The following is a 13,314-nucleotide window of genomic DNA, read 5'->3' as shown; positions in this document are numbered from 1 at the left end:
ATAGTGCGATATGTAATGCTTATGAAACATTATCAGTGGGTTTTAAGTGCTTTTAAGAAGCAATAGTGCCATCTTCGACTGTTGAGATTAATCATTTATACTGTCTGCGATTGCAATTTCAAACGTTGGCATTTTCAAGAGGAACAGCTTGATTTAGTGCTGCAGTGTTTCACTTGAAAATTACCGAAACCCGAAAGTGTAATAGTACATTTTAAAGAAAAAGAATTTCAACAGTTGAAGATGGAATGATGAATTTTAAGAAGAACCCGGTCCAAAAAAAGATATCAGTTGCTTGAAGCAGTAGGCTAGCATTTTCCAGCGCAAAGGCGATTCCAGTTTTTAAAGATCGGACTAACCAGTCTCAGGTGCTACATTCGTTTTAGCAGAACATCAGTTGCATTCCAGGTCCGATTGTACTCAGTTATGTTTTTGCTTGCAGCACTGAGTCGTCATTCGTGTCGTCAAATCCTATCGGACAAGCTCTGTTTGTCACGCTTAATGACAGCAGATCGCTGGGCGCTTATCTGCCTGTCACGTCGTCTCAGGAGACTTGAACCGAATGGATTTGCTCGTCTGAATCTGATAGGAAGATGACTCATCGCTCAGAAAACATGTCCGCCACAAAAAAGTTCGAAGTTCTTTCTCTTCAATTTGTATTATGGTTGCTGTCTCTGCTAGCAGGATAGCGTTAGGAAAAAAAAAAAAAAACTTTTATATTCTCAAGATAATATTGCTCACAAGACCCGAATATCAGTGCTTTCCACAAATGAAGGTAAACAATAACTCAAGAAATGCATGTCGAATGTGAAAAAATGTAGCAGGCGTGTAAAATATGAGTATCTCCACTAATTAAAGAAAAATTACCTACAGTTCCAGATTATTTGTATTCGAACTTAGAACATCAGTGAAATACACGCAATGAACAGGTGAGATTGGTGTAGCCCAATTAACGTCAGTAGGGAGTGTATTTTTTGCCGAGCAATAACTAAGCATATATTGCGGTTTGAGGGATAGTGAGGGGGAGCATTTATCATGATGCCTACATATGTTGCTAATGTGAGTACCACCTTTCTTGCACAGGTATTACCAGTTCGATTGCCGGCCGTGTCGGGCGTTTCTCCGCTCGGACCCCCCTCTCCCTCTCTCTCTCTCTCTCTCTCTCTCTCTCTCTCTCTCTCTCGCGATGGCAAAACACAGAGAGAGACAGACGGAAGAGTGTGTACATATGGCACTTCTAGACCTAGAAAAGGCTTTCGATCGTATCCCACACGATCTTATTTGGCGAGCTCTTCGCTGCCATAGCGTCCCTGAAGAGTATCTAAGCTGGGTGCAACTTTTGTACTGTAATTCGACTAGTGTTGTTCGGAGTCCTGCTGGAATTTCTCCTTCGATATAGCTGTGTCTGTTCATCATGGTTCTGCCCTTTCTCCGTTGCCATTCATCCTTTGCATGGATAAGGCAACAGCTGACATACAGACTTCACATCCCTGGACCCTTCTTTATGCAGATGATGTGGTAGTTGACGACCAAGCCCGCCCTGAACTCCAGCACCAGGTTCAAACGTGGAAGGACAAACTGGCTGAAAATGGCCTGCACCTCAATGTACAGAAGACAGAGTACGTAGAACGCGGATCCCAAACCAGAGGCACCATAAGTATCGGCGAAGAAAACCTGCAGAAAACCATGCATTTTAAGTACCCAGTGTCTGTCGTTACCTCAGACTACGACACAACTCTTTATACTCGGATGAGGGTGATGCTACTTGGCTCAAGTGGAGACAGGTACCTAGATGCCTAAGTATCTAAAGGAAAAGTATATAAGACCATGGTACGCCCAGCATCAATGTATCGGGACTGAGTATCGCTCTATGATGAAACAACAGGAGCAAATGTTACACACCATGGAGATGAAGATGCTTCGATGGTCCATGGGACTGACACGATGTGACCACGTAAAAAATACAGACGTCCGGCAAAGATTTGGTGTCACGCCGATCACCGACAACGTGACGGAAGCGCGTCTCCGCTGGTACCGCCACGTCATGAGAAAGCAAGACAACTCAGTCGCAAAAACAGCGCTTCACATCAACCAGGGAGGAACAAGACCACGAAGAAGACCGGCAAAGAGATGGACTGCCAACGTCAGGGGAGAAATGAACGTTGTTGGCTTAAGACCGGAAGATGTCAACGACATGGAGAAACGGAGGAGATGTAGCAAAACAGCAGACCCCACAAGTCGGGATTAATGCTTGGAAAGAGAGAGAGAGAGAGAGAGAGAGAGAGAGAGAGAGAGAGAGAGAGAGAGAGAGAGAGTTGTTGTCCTCATTTCATCATCATCGACACGCAAGTCGCCAAAGCTACGTGAAATAAGAAGACTTGCACCAGTCGGCCGAAAATGCCATATGCACATTATTCCAGTTGAGTGACGTTCAGGTTGGAGGAAGGAGCTTATCACTCTGTGAGCAGAATTTGGAAATGTGTGTCCAGCATGTGGGTCCAGTCACGTCGCACATTATCGTCTTGGAGCGTTAAATCATTGCCTGTTGCGCTACATAAAGATCAAAACTGTCATTTCCACAGTCACATTTCCTTTTGAAAGACATGGACGTATCTGCGTTCCTGTTACAAATGTAACGCCCCACACAACACAGTGCTGCTTCGCCCGAAGGCACTCGTTTGGCCAGTGTTTGTTGGATGCTAACGGATTCCAGCTTTTCCCCAAACGAATCGCGCTAGCATTCACCTCGCTAGTTAATCTGAGACTTTGCTGTGAATTTTGCTTTCTAGAGTTCACCGTACAAGCGCAGCGATTCACAAATGGCTACGCATCTTATACACGTTACCCGCATGGAACGTTTTCCGTTCAGTGGTTGTAGCAAAATTAAAAGGTCGTGGGAATGGATTACCGATCCTGTGACTTAGACTGGTAAACAGCAAATACTGGTCATATGCGCGTTGCAGACGCTCGAGCTGCTTGATACTTAACCTACCACCGTCTTTCGAATAATGTTAAGGCGAAACTCTAACCAAGTGATCTCCACCGCGCGAATTTGACGTGCGTATGATCTATCAGTGGCCCTCCAAAGTAGTTCCGCTTGTAAATTATGATTGCGCATTTAAGCTGAACTAGTCTGTCGCTCTCAAAGCAATAGCTTCTTTCGTACTCTCCATTATTGTTTAGACTGGTTTGCAAAGATGGTACAAGGTGATAGCAGCGCCATCAGAGTGCATAGTGTGGTTTTGTATATTACTACTATCGTATAAAGACACTCAACACTCTAGTCATTTTTTTGTTTTCGTTTTCCCAAGTTAATGCTATTTATTTTCTCTTAATCTGCGAAAACCGATGTATTCATTGTACTTTTACGAGATTAAAACTATATACTGGGTTTGTACACTGACACGCTCGCCATCTTTTCCACCGCTTGCGTAAATGTCAGTAATCATTACGTTATAACGCCGTTTAGGAAGTGCGCAATCCACCTTCCTTTATGAATCTAGCCAAAAGTGAGCATACGACGAATAGTCATAAAGTTTTAATTATCCCCTGTAACAAAATGAAGTTACGTAATGAATTTCTTGTTTGCCTGCAGACCTGGTATACATTCTAGTTCCTGCACCACGATACCAGAAGACGTCGTTGGCGGAGCCAAAACAAAATGACGAATTCTATTGATAAATGTAATTGAAATAAAACTAGTGCTGCTGCTGTAAATAAGGTATCTTTTATCGTACGACTAATTTCGGGGGCTTATACCTCCATCATCACGCGCCACCCAATAATTTATTACTCTAAGCTGTGGGTGTATGGCGGGCGGGCCAGTCATAACAGGGGATCAAACACGCGCCTATGCGACTCGCGGAAACGTCGGTTCAGCGAACGGCTCGCCTCCCTCTTCAACAGACAAGGAATGTCTTGTATCGACTGGGCCGAAGATCCCCTACGTCGCATAGGCCTGTTTTTGATCCCTTATGATTGACTGACCCGGGCCGTACACCCATGGCTTGGAGTAATAAATTATTTGGTGGCACCTGATGATGGAGGTATAATTCTCCGAAACTATTCGTGCAATGAAAGATAGATTATTTATAGCTGACACAGATTTCTAATTCAATTAATACAATCCTGAGTTGCGGATGTTCTCAAAATCAGATTTCGTGCATCGATAACCTGAGGAATCGTGCGGTAATTTGATTTCTGCATTTGAAGGGGAACAACGGTGCGACTGTCCATGCTGAGTTGGTGCAAGTGTATAGCAGCAATGCACCAGAATATGACAAAGTGCTTGAGTGGCGCAGACGCGTCCTGTGTGATTAAACAAGCCTGAATGATGGCGAATGAAGTGTCAGGCCGTCTCTGTGCAGAACCGGGAATCAAAAAAGAAATGATGGGCATGGCCCTCGAAGACCGGCGTATAGCAGTAGAGACGACACTGGAAAAAGTGGAAATAACTCATGAACGGGTTTGCGACATTTTGAACGTGAGAAAGTTCGCCACCCGCTGGGTTCCTCGACTGCTCACACCTACTAAAAAAGCTCGCAAATCGCCGCGGCAGTATCGGCAACTGTGCAGCCGTGTCAGGCCATTCCAGATGATTTCTTTAGCTGCATAATCACCATGCACAAGTGCTGGGTGCGTCGCTGTTACCCCGAGACAGAGGAGCTGAAATGTGTGGATTCACCACCGCCGAAAAGGCGAAGATCTGTCCATCATCGGACAAGTGGTGGCTAGGGTTTTTGGAACGGCAATGGTGTGCTGCTGATAAGGGGTTTTTGCTCCTGGCAACGCTCCAACTTATTTTGCGCGGGATACAGGTATACATGGTGCTTTCTTGGCCAGTCATATTTTACTACAACTGCCGTACTCGAATGACATGGTACTCAATGACTTCCTCTTTCTTCAGATGAAGAAATTTTTGCGTGACAGGCATTCCCAGAATGACGACGAGTTTACTTCCGAGGTGCAAAGTTTCCTTCGCTGCCAAAAAGTAGACCTCTAGATCCAAGAAGCCCGCAAACTCATCAATCGTTGTGAAAAGTGTGTCGCAATGAATATGTAGAAAAGGACTAACACAAAGTTTTATGTCGGCGCTTGATTTAGTGGCGTGATCTTTAAAACTTTGTAACCAGGCGTGATATGTCGGTCACGTGGTTCCTCTCGGCCATAGATAGGTGTGCGCTCGTCTTTCTCGCTAGAGCACTGAGCATAGCGGCCAAGTGGCGCTGGCTCTCGTCTCCTCGTCTCGTCGTGACGCCGGTGGTCACGGTACGCGGTCCGCTCCGTGAGAGGGAGCAGCGGCCGTGGCGGCTGCCGCATACCAGGTGCCCATCTCTTTCAGGGCCTGCAACCTAGCCACTAGCTCAGCGCAACGCCAACATTCCAGTCGCGTCAGCATCCTAGTGAGATACGTTAAACAGACTAGTCGTTCGGCATTATTGGTTGGGCCACTGCCGAGAATATGTTCAGTCGTCTACACTGATGAGCCAAAACCTTATGACCACCTGCTCAGTGGCGTGGTGGTACACCTTTGCGTGGCCTGGATTCGAGGGATCCTTGGTAGATTTCCAAAATGTCTGTGTGCCGGACACGCAGTTCCCGTAAATGGTGGGCGATTGATTTTTGGGCGCGGGGTTGGCGCCCGATAGCGTTCCAGATGTTTCCCATTGGGTTCATATCGGGCGCGTTTCTTGCCCAATACGCAATGTCAGTTCAGTACCATGCTCCTCAAACCACTGTAGCACAATTCTGGACTTGTGACATCGTCAGCTTTCCTGTTGTAAGACGCCATCGCTGTCGAGGAAGACATCGAGCTTGAAGAGATGCAGTGGCCCGCAGTAATGTCCACATATGTCACAGTACCATGGTACCTTTGATTACTACGACAGGTTTCGTCTGTGGCCGAGCGGTTCCAGGCGCTTCAGTCCGGAACCGCGCTGCTGCTACGGTCGCAGATCGAATCCTGCCTCGGGCATGGACGTGTGCGATGTCCTTAGTTAGTTAGGTTTAAGTTGTTCTAAGTCTAGGCGACTGATGACCTCAGATGTTAACTCCAATAGCGCTTAGAGCCATTTGAACAGGTTTCGTGGAAGCCCAAATGAATGTCCCCCACAGCATAATACTGTCTCCACTGACCTACGCATCTTTCATATGCTGTTCGCTTGGATGAGTCGTATGCGACACGACCATCGACTTGGTGTACCAAAAAACGTGCCCATCCGACAAAGCGATACGTTTTCCTTTCTATGCAGTCGAACCTCAAGTACCCCGTCCCCACTGCAATGGTAACAGACGATATCGTTCGGGAACTCGTAGCAGTGGTCTGCTACGGATCTCTATGTTCAGCAGCGAGCGCTGAACAGTGTGCTCCAAAACACTTCTACCTGCATCAGCATTGTACTCTGTCGTCAGATCTGCCACAGATCGCCGCTCGTCTGGTTTTACAGATCGGACAATCCCCCAATCTTCACTTACTGCGATGACGTGTGGACGCTCTATACTCTGTCGCCTACTCGTGGTTTCAGCGTCCTTCAACAACTTTCCATAGATTCTCGTGATAGCAGCACGTTATAACAAACTACCAATTCGCCGGCTGTTAAACGCTCGTTCCCAGAAAGCGGGTCACAATAATCTGCCCTTGTCAAAATCACTTTTGTCGTTGGTTTCTCACATTTTCGAGCCGTTTCATCACTATAGTTGTTCCACATGCGTCTCTGCTCCCCTCATTACTTCCCGTATCGTGTCGCACGTCCGCAGCATTACCAGGAGGCATTTCGTCTCGGTTCTCTTGCCTCAGTTAGAGTGTAGACTCAAGCTTGTGTTGGTGATGCCTACGAGAGGGATTTCAAAGAATGAAACATTATGCCGGTACATAACCTGCAGCTATTAGATACCTTCGGGTGCATGAAAGCTTTATGTCTCTTGCTGGCATACGGACCACCTTCAACAGTTGCCCTCTTGCTGGCCAAATACTACCTGATTATTTGTCCTAGCGCTAGGATTCCATCGCACTTCTTCAGAACAGAGCGTATTCGTGTTAGCCTGTGTTCTCGACTTGAGGTTAAGATGTGAACAAGGGCGTCGATGTGGCTTGCGGTACCTTACAGATTGAAGGTATTGCAGAGGTAAGCTGTCATGAACCCTACGCATGATTCAGTTTAAGGTAGTTTGTTGCTGTCATTCTGCACACCATGAATTGAGTTACCTTGCCAATTATAAGGGGACCTGCAGTTTAACATTTACTCCAAGCAGGTAACGAGTTCTAATTAAGCCACAGTGGTGGCGTTAGTCTCATCTGAACATGGAGAGGAATAAATCGGTCAAAGTCTTCTTAAAACTACCATCTCCCTGTCGTTACTGAAGAATAACGTAAATCAAGATGTTTGGGCGTTGCGTCGAACCTTGCTATTTTCGAATAGATACCATTGTCTTACGCCATCTGACTTAACGCAATCAGAGGCAACGTGTTGACATTAAGCTGTAAGTTCTGCTTAAGGGCAATAGAACTAGTCGCGGAATGTCACTGGCATAGCTTAGTGACATGAGGGTAGTGATGAGCGCAATGAACAACATCCTGACAGTGAAACAAGTAGCTGTCCAGTCAGTCACCTTGGTATGCGAGCTACGTGATGATTGGCGGTAAAGCACGGATCCGCATGTTGATTGGTCTCCCTGTGAGGTCGCATCGTATAATATTGGACGCTCATCACAAAGAATTATGCGAGCTGGACGCCTCAAGACGTTGATTGCTCCATATAGTACTGCAACTAGCATTCAATGTGACCTTTTGCCAGACAGCCAAAACTTATTTGCTTGTGTTCGATGAACTTACGAGTGAGTAAATGAAGGCAAACTGGCAACTCCTTGTCGGCATCTGCCTCGAAGCTCCTTTCCGAGCAGCCGAAACGGACCATACGGATTCTGTACAGTTGAGTTCCCTTCTCGTGACATTCGCGTCACTATGTCACAAATACGACGGTCACCTTTTAAGTTTGGTTTTTAATTTAATAATTGATCTATAGATGGCGTCCCTGGCATGTGACATTAATATTGTTGTAAAATTCATCATTTTTTTATTTTCGTAAAGAAGGCAACTCAAAAATTGGCCTATTACATCGTTTATAGTTAACGCCAAAAATATTTTGTGGAAAAAATGGAAATTTCATGTAAAAGTTTTCGCTGGATAATTTTTTACAATTTTCATAAAGGCCTAACACAATTACGTTACCTCGAATCGCATCGTTCAACTTTTTGTAGTCAATCACCTTCGGGAAAGACGGTTTACGGTTGGCATACAAGTTGTCTGGATATGGTGTCGCGTCTTGTAAAGTAACTGTCACTGAACAAAGCTGCCGGCCGGAGTGGCCGAGCGGTTCTAGGCGCTGCGGTCTGGAACCACGGTCGAAATGTCCATATTATTCAGTGACAGCTACTTTACAGTGTGAAGTGGCGCCATATCCAAAATTTATGTTAACGGTATGGCCACGGAAGCCTACACAGTAATTTTTATGCAATTATTGATTTGCTGAATTTCATCATGCTCGTGCTTCCTTCAGCTTTGACTTCCGTGAAGGTCGATTGTTTTGCCAAAAAAACATCGATTCCGTACGCAACTTGACTGAAGAGGAAACTTAGCAGCAGTCAGTTGTTTGTTCAAAGATGAACTGAAATGAACAAAAGTGGTTCGTTGGCGAAGCACTTCTAAGAAAATCATTGTTTGTTTTTCTTTGGTAATACTGGATATGTAGCCACCATTCCCATAGGGACTCGAACTATAGTTAACGCTGAATGGCACACAACAATTTGTTTGCCACAATGCAGTAACGAAATCAGTAAAAACGATGGCAACACTCGCATAATTCATCACGATGTCAACTGTTAGGGTGCGTTCACACGGGCTATATTTTACGGCAGTGTGTGGCGGCAGTAGTTTTGCCGTCAATTTTACTGCAATGTGGCTGCAACACATGGCAATATTGCTGATGGATTAGGGTGTTCTCCACTAGGGGTGGAGAATCTTTCGTATGGCCGGGCCGTACTACATCTGCCCGCGTCCGTTAACGCTTCCCTCTCAATCTCAACCTTGCTTCCTGTTTCTCACGCCGACAATGCTGCAATGCCAAGTCACGTTACCTGAGCGTTGGAACAATATTCACTTCGGAAGTTGGTACGCATGTGTCCAAGTACTCGATGTATTTGTCGTCTGCTAGAATGTGGAAGTGACAAACGACGGAACCATGAACTGTAAACACGCGATACGTACATCTGCGACCGGAGCTATGGAACATAGATATTTCGGAATCTAAGAAAGACATTCTCGCTGCTACCATCATATATGGACGCGATCTGCAACGGTGAGCAATAATTATATTCCGCATGGGTTGTTTGGACATGTAACATTTATGTAGGCTTCATTGGATGTGTTTCTGTGTTCATGGACAATGACTTGCCAACTGTCGTTTTTTAGTTTACGTTCTTTGAATACATTACTTTCAACATCGTGTAACTATGGCCGTAGGAGTATCACATTTATGAAGTTCATAGTCCTGTCACTGTATTTGTGAACCACAATTAAGTATAAACACAGACATTCGATTGTTATTTGAAACTTATCTCATTGAATTCCTTGAGTCGGTCAACCAAAGCACTGCAAACTTCTGGAACCAAACAACAATTCGGTGAGAAGTGCACTTCAGAAGTACATCAAACGTCTGTATAAACCAGCAGTAGCCAAAAAACCGAAGGGTAATCACCATTGTGGTTGTAACTGGCGTACAAGAGTCTTTAGTATTGTTGCGAATTGTCAGAACAGTTGCTATTACGTTATACTCAAAATCGTGTTTGAACATTCTGGAAACGGTAGTATGCATCCAGCATGAGTTGACGAGTTGGAAATACTACAACCAGTTCGTCTAACGTAAAACAAAGAACGCACACATGAAGCCCGCTTTCTGGTTTTTTTTCTAACTTTTATTGATTGTGGAATTCAAATGCAGGAGGGCCGCTCTCAACTTCCATTTGCTCGCTTTCCTCCATTTCCCGGGAATGCTGTGGCCAGTGTAAACAGCACCGGCTCGCAAACGTATTGCTACAAACATTGCCGGGCTACTGGCCGGCAATGGTGCTGAATATGTGGATACAATTCGTGTGGCCGGAAATTCTGTCGGGCAACATTACCGGGCCATATTGCGGGAAATATGCAATTTATATGGCTCGTGTAAACGTAGCTTCACACTGCATGTCATGCAGTTGACAATTTGACGGAGAAAAGCGTGGAATTGGTGCATGGAACAGCGATTTTCATTCACAAGAAACCCTTGAATTGTTCCTGAACCCTGTTTGTGAGTTATTCTCCGTGAGTGTCGCGAATTAGTGTGGACTGTTTCTGTAAGATAAGAACTCAAAGGAGAGCTTGGAGATATTATCTTGCTGGATGTGGTGTTCGAAAAATGGGACCTACTTGGCTAGTGTTAATTAATACAAATAAACTTCTTTTCTCCGTGAAAAATTGAGTGTGACGTTCCTTGACTGATCTTTTCCGCATTAGTTAGGTTTAAGTAGTTCTAAGTTCTAAGGGACTGATGACCATAAATGTGCTCAGAGCCATTTTTCCGCATTGATTTTGAAATGTGTTGCAATTTCATTGTTATGGTGACTCTTAACGGCAGTTACGAGTGACCAGTTGAAGGTAGTATATTGAACTGTTAGCGGTGGATTCTTCCAATCCATTGCTGGTATCTCAGAACCTTTCCTGGAAGTAGTTAGATAACCACAGGGCTTTTAATTATTGACTAGTGTAGCTGAATACCGGCGTTGCCCTGACATGTATTTATTCCAATCTTCCAGTAGTCGATCACCTCCTCCCCCTCTCTCTGTTGATATACTCCTCCCAGCTCTGTCCACCTAGCCCTTCCCCTTCTGGCAGTGCCCTCCTTCATCTCCAATTCCGCCTCCTCCTTCCCTCTATCTTTGTTTATCTCCTCTTCCCATCTCCTCCTTTCCACTCTCTCTGTCCACCTCTTCCCCTCTCGTATCTGTATCCGTCTCCTTCATTCTCCTCCTATCTGTACCAATCTCCTCCTCCTCCTCCTCCTCCTCCTCCTCCCCCCCCCCTCGCCGTCTGTCCATCTCCCCCTCCCCGCTTGTCTCTCCACGTTATTCCACCTTATTACATTCATACCAATAGGAGGCTGGTGGTTCTTACCCTTACGGCATTTCTTTCCAGATTGTAGGTAATTAATATGTTTACCAAAGTTGATGGAAATGGTGGTTTAAGATGAGCTTTTTACCCGTGTCTTTGCCCGTATAGCACATGTGAAATGCATTTCATATATAGTTAACATATTTCACACGTATTTGTAAGCATATTTCATTTGAATGTGTAGCGAATTTCACGTGTAGTTTCATTTTCACGCAGTCCAGTGTTTATGACGTCATATCTCAAGAACTACAGTGATAGATTTTTGGTGGCACATTCGGGGATATTGTCGGCTAAATGTGTTGCGAATAGCCTTAGCAGCAACGAAATAGTACAGTTAAACATCGTATATACTTTTTCACGCATCTCATTGTTTATGACGTGATATCTCTTGAACTGATTGTGGTACACTGATGTAATTTTTCTGGCTCATTAAGCGGTGTATGTGAACACTGCCTGGAAAAGTGTCGCGAATGCAGTTAGTAGTAAAGAAGTAGTAAATTATATCGTCATGCTTGAGGCGCGAGGCCCACGAGAAAGACAAGCCGCGGCGCGTACGTCACGAAGGTAGGCCGAGCTCGCTCGCTCAACTGAGCAGAAAAACTGCGTTTCTACACCTGTTAACTCGTAACTGGGTGTGTATTTACAAAGGAGAATTGCATCTTCTACTGGAATCTACTTATGGAATCTTACTGTTGTTAGTCCTATAGTGACAGAAAGTGCATGGGCCTGCTAATGATTTGTTACAGCTACACTGGGGTACAATAAAATGAAAATCATGTCAAAATGATTATCAGTTGCTTAAGTCACCACATCTAGTATGGAATGAGCACTGTTACCCAGAACAGACTAAATGCTACAAACAAGCTGTTATACCATTTATGTATATAATTGATTTTAAATTTTGTTGTTCGAGTTGTAATCACTAAGACTTTGTGATACCAGACTCCAGTAGAAGATGCAATTCTCGTTGGTACGAACACACCCAGTTGCAAGTTAACAGGTTTAGAAACGCAGTTTGTTTGCTGAGTTGAGCGAGCGAGCTAGCTCTGGCCTACCTTCGTGACGTAAGCGCCACAGCCTGTCTTTCACGTGGGGCTCGTTGAGGCGGCTGTTTGACTCCATGAACAGCGAAAATGTAGTAAGCGAATAAACTTTCTTCCTTTCATAATTTTGGTGGGGTTCGACAGTGAAAAAGAGTTTCCCAAAGGATTGAAATTGTGTGTCAAGTTTATTGCAAGTATCTAAGTGCTCTCAATCTAAAATACTGGATGAGTAAATATGGCTGTTCACGCGTGGTGGGTTACACTGCTTTTATACCCCTATTCCTACCCCATTGATAGGTGGGTGATTGTTACCGCCACAGAGATTCTTTCCAGACGGTAAGTGATACGTGTACCAAGTTTGGTTGAAATCGATCCAGTGATTTAGGAGAAGATGTGGAACATTGATGCCGACCGGTGTGGCCGAGCGATTCTAGGCGCTTCAGTCTGGAACCGCGCGACTGCTACGCTCGCAGATTCGAATCCTTCCTCGGGCATGGATGTGTGTGATTTCCTTAGGTTAGTTAGGTTTAAGTAGTTCGAAGTTCTAGGGGACTGATGACCTCAGATGTTAAGTCCCATAGTGCTCAGAGCCATTTTACAACATTCATACGTATATCCATTTTTATAATGTGTACGAGTTCATTTGTGAAGTTTAACCCTGCATCACGGGTCGAAGCGAGGTTGGCGAATCTTACTGAGACTGATTTTACAGTGCAGGAAATTGATCTGGCCCCGTCTGTATACATTGGCTTTTAAATCTGCGGAGCAGCAAGTCGCATTATTTGTCTGGTGCGCCGCACACCGCTACGAGGGCGTGGCGTCTGGCCGCAACCGCGAGTGTGACTCGCGCGACGGCACGGAAGCTTCGAGGGCGGACAAAAGGATCGTTCCAGCGCTTGAGCGAACAATGTGCCGGGTCGCGCAAGTCGTGTCAGCGAGATGAGCGCAGCTAGCTAATTAGGGAATGGCGGCGTTTTTTGAGCCCGAGGTCCACCTGGGTTCCGGCTGAGTCAGCTGCTAGCGGCCCGGGAAGGCCGGTTTTAGCGCGTGACTGCCTGTGCGGGCGGCGCGCGC

The 13,314-nt window shown here is 45.3% G+C and overlaps 1 protein-coding gene across 1 annotated transcript in view; it reads left to right on the top strand.

Moving 5' to 3' along the window:
* Window positions 1–13,314, top strand: part of LOC126158234 (uncharacterized) — a 679,797-nt gene that overhangs the window by 161,366 nt on the left and 505,117 nt on the right. The window lies entirely within an intron of this gene.

Source organism: Schistocerca cancellata, chromosome 2 (genome assembly GCF_023864275.1).
Source record: "Schistocerca cancellata isolate TAMUIC-IGC-003103 chromosome 2, iqSchCanc2.1, whole genome shotgun sequence".
Classification (NCBI taxonomy): Eukaryota; Metazoa; Arthropoda; class Insecta; order Orthoptera; family Acrididae; genus Schistocerca; species Schistocerca cancellata.
Note: the sequence above shows the minus strand (reverse complement) of the source record. Positions and strands in the feature narration are given on the sequence as shown.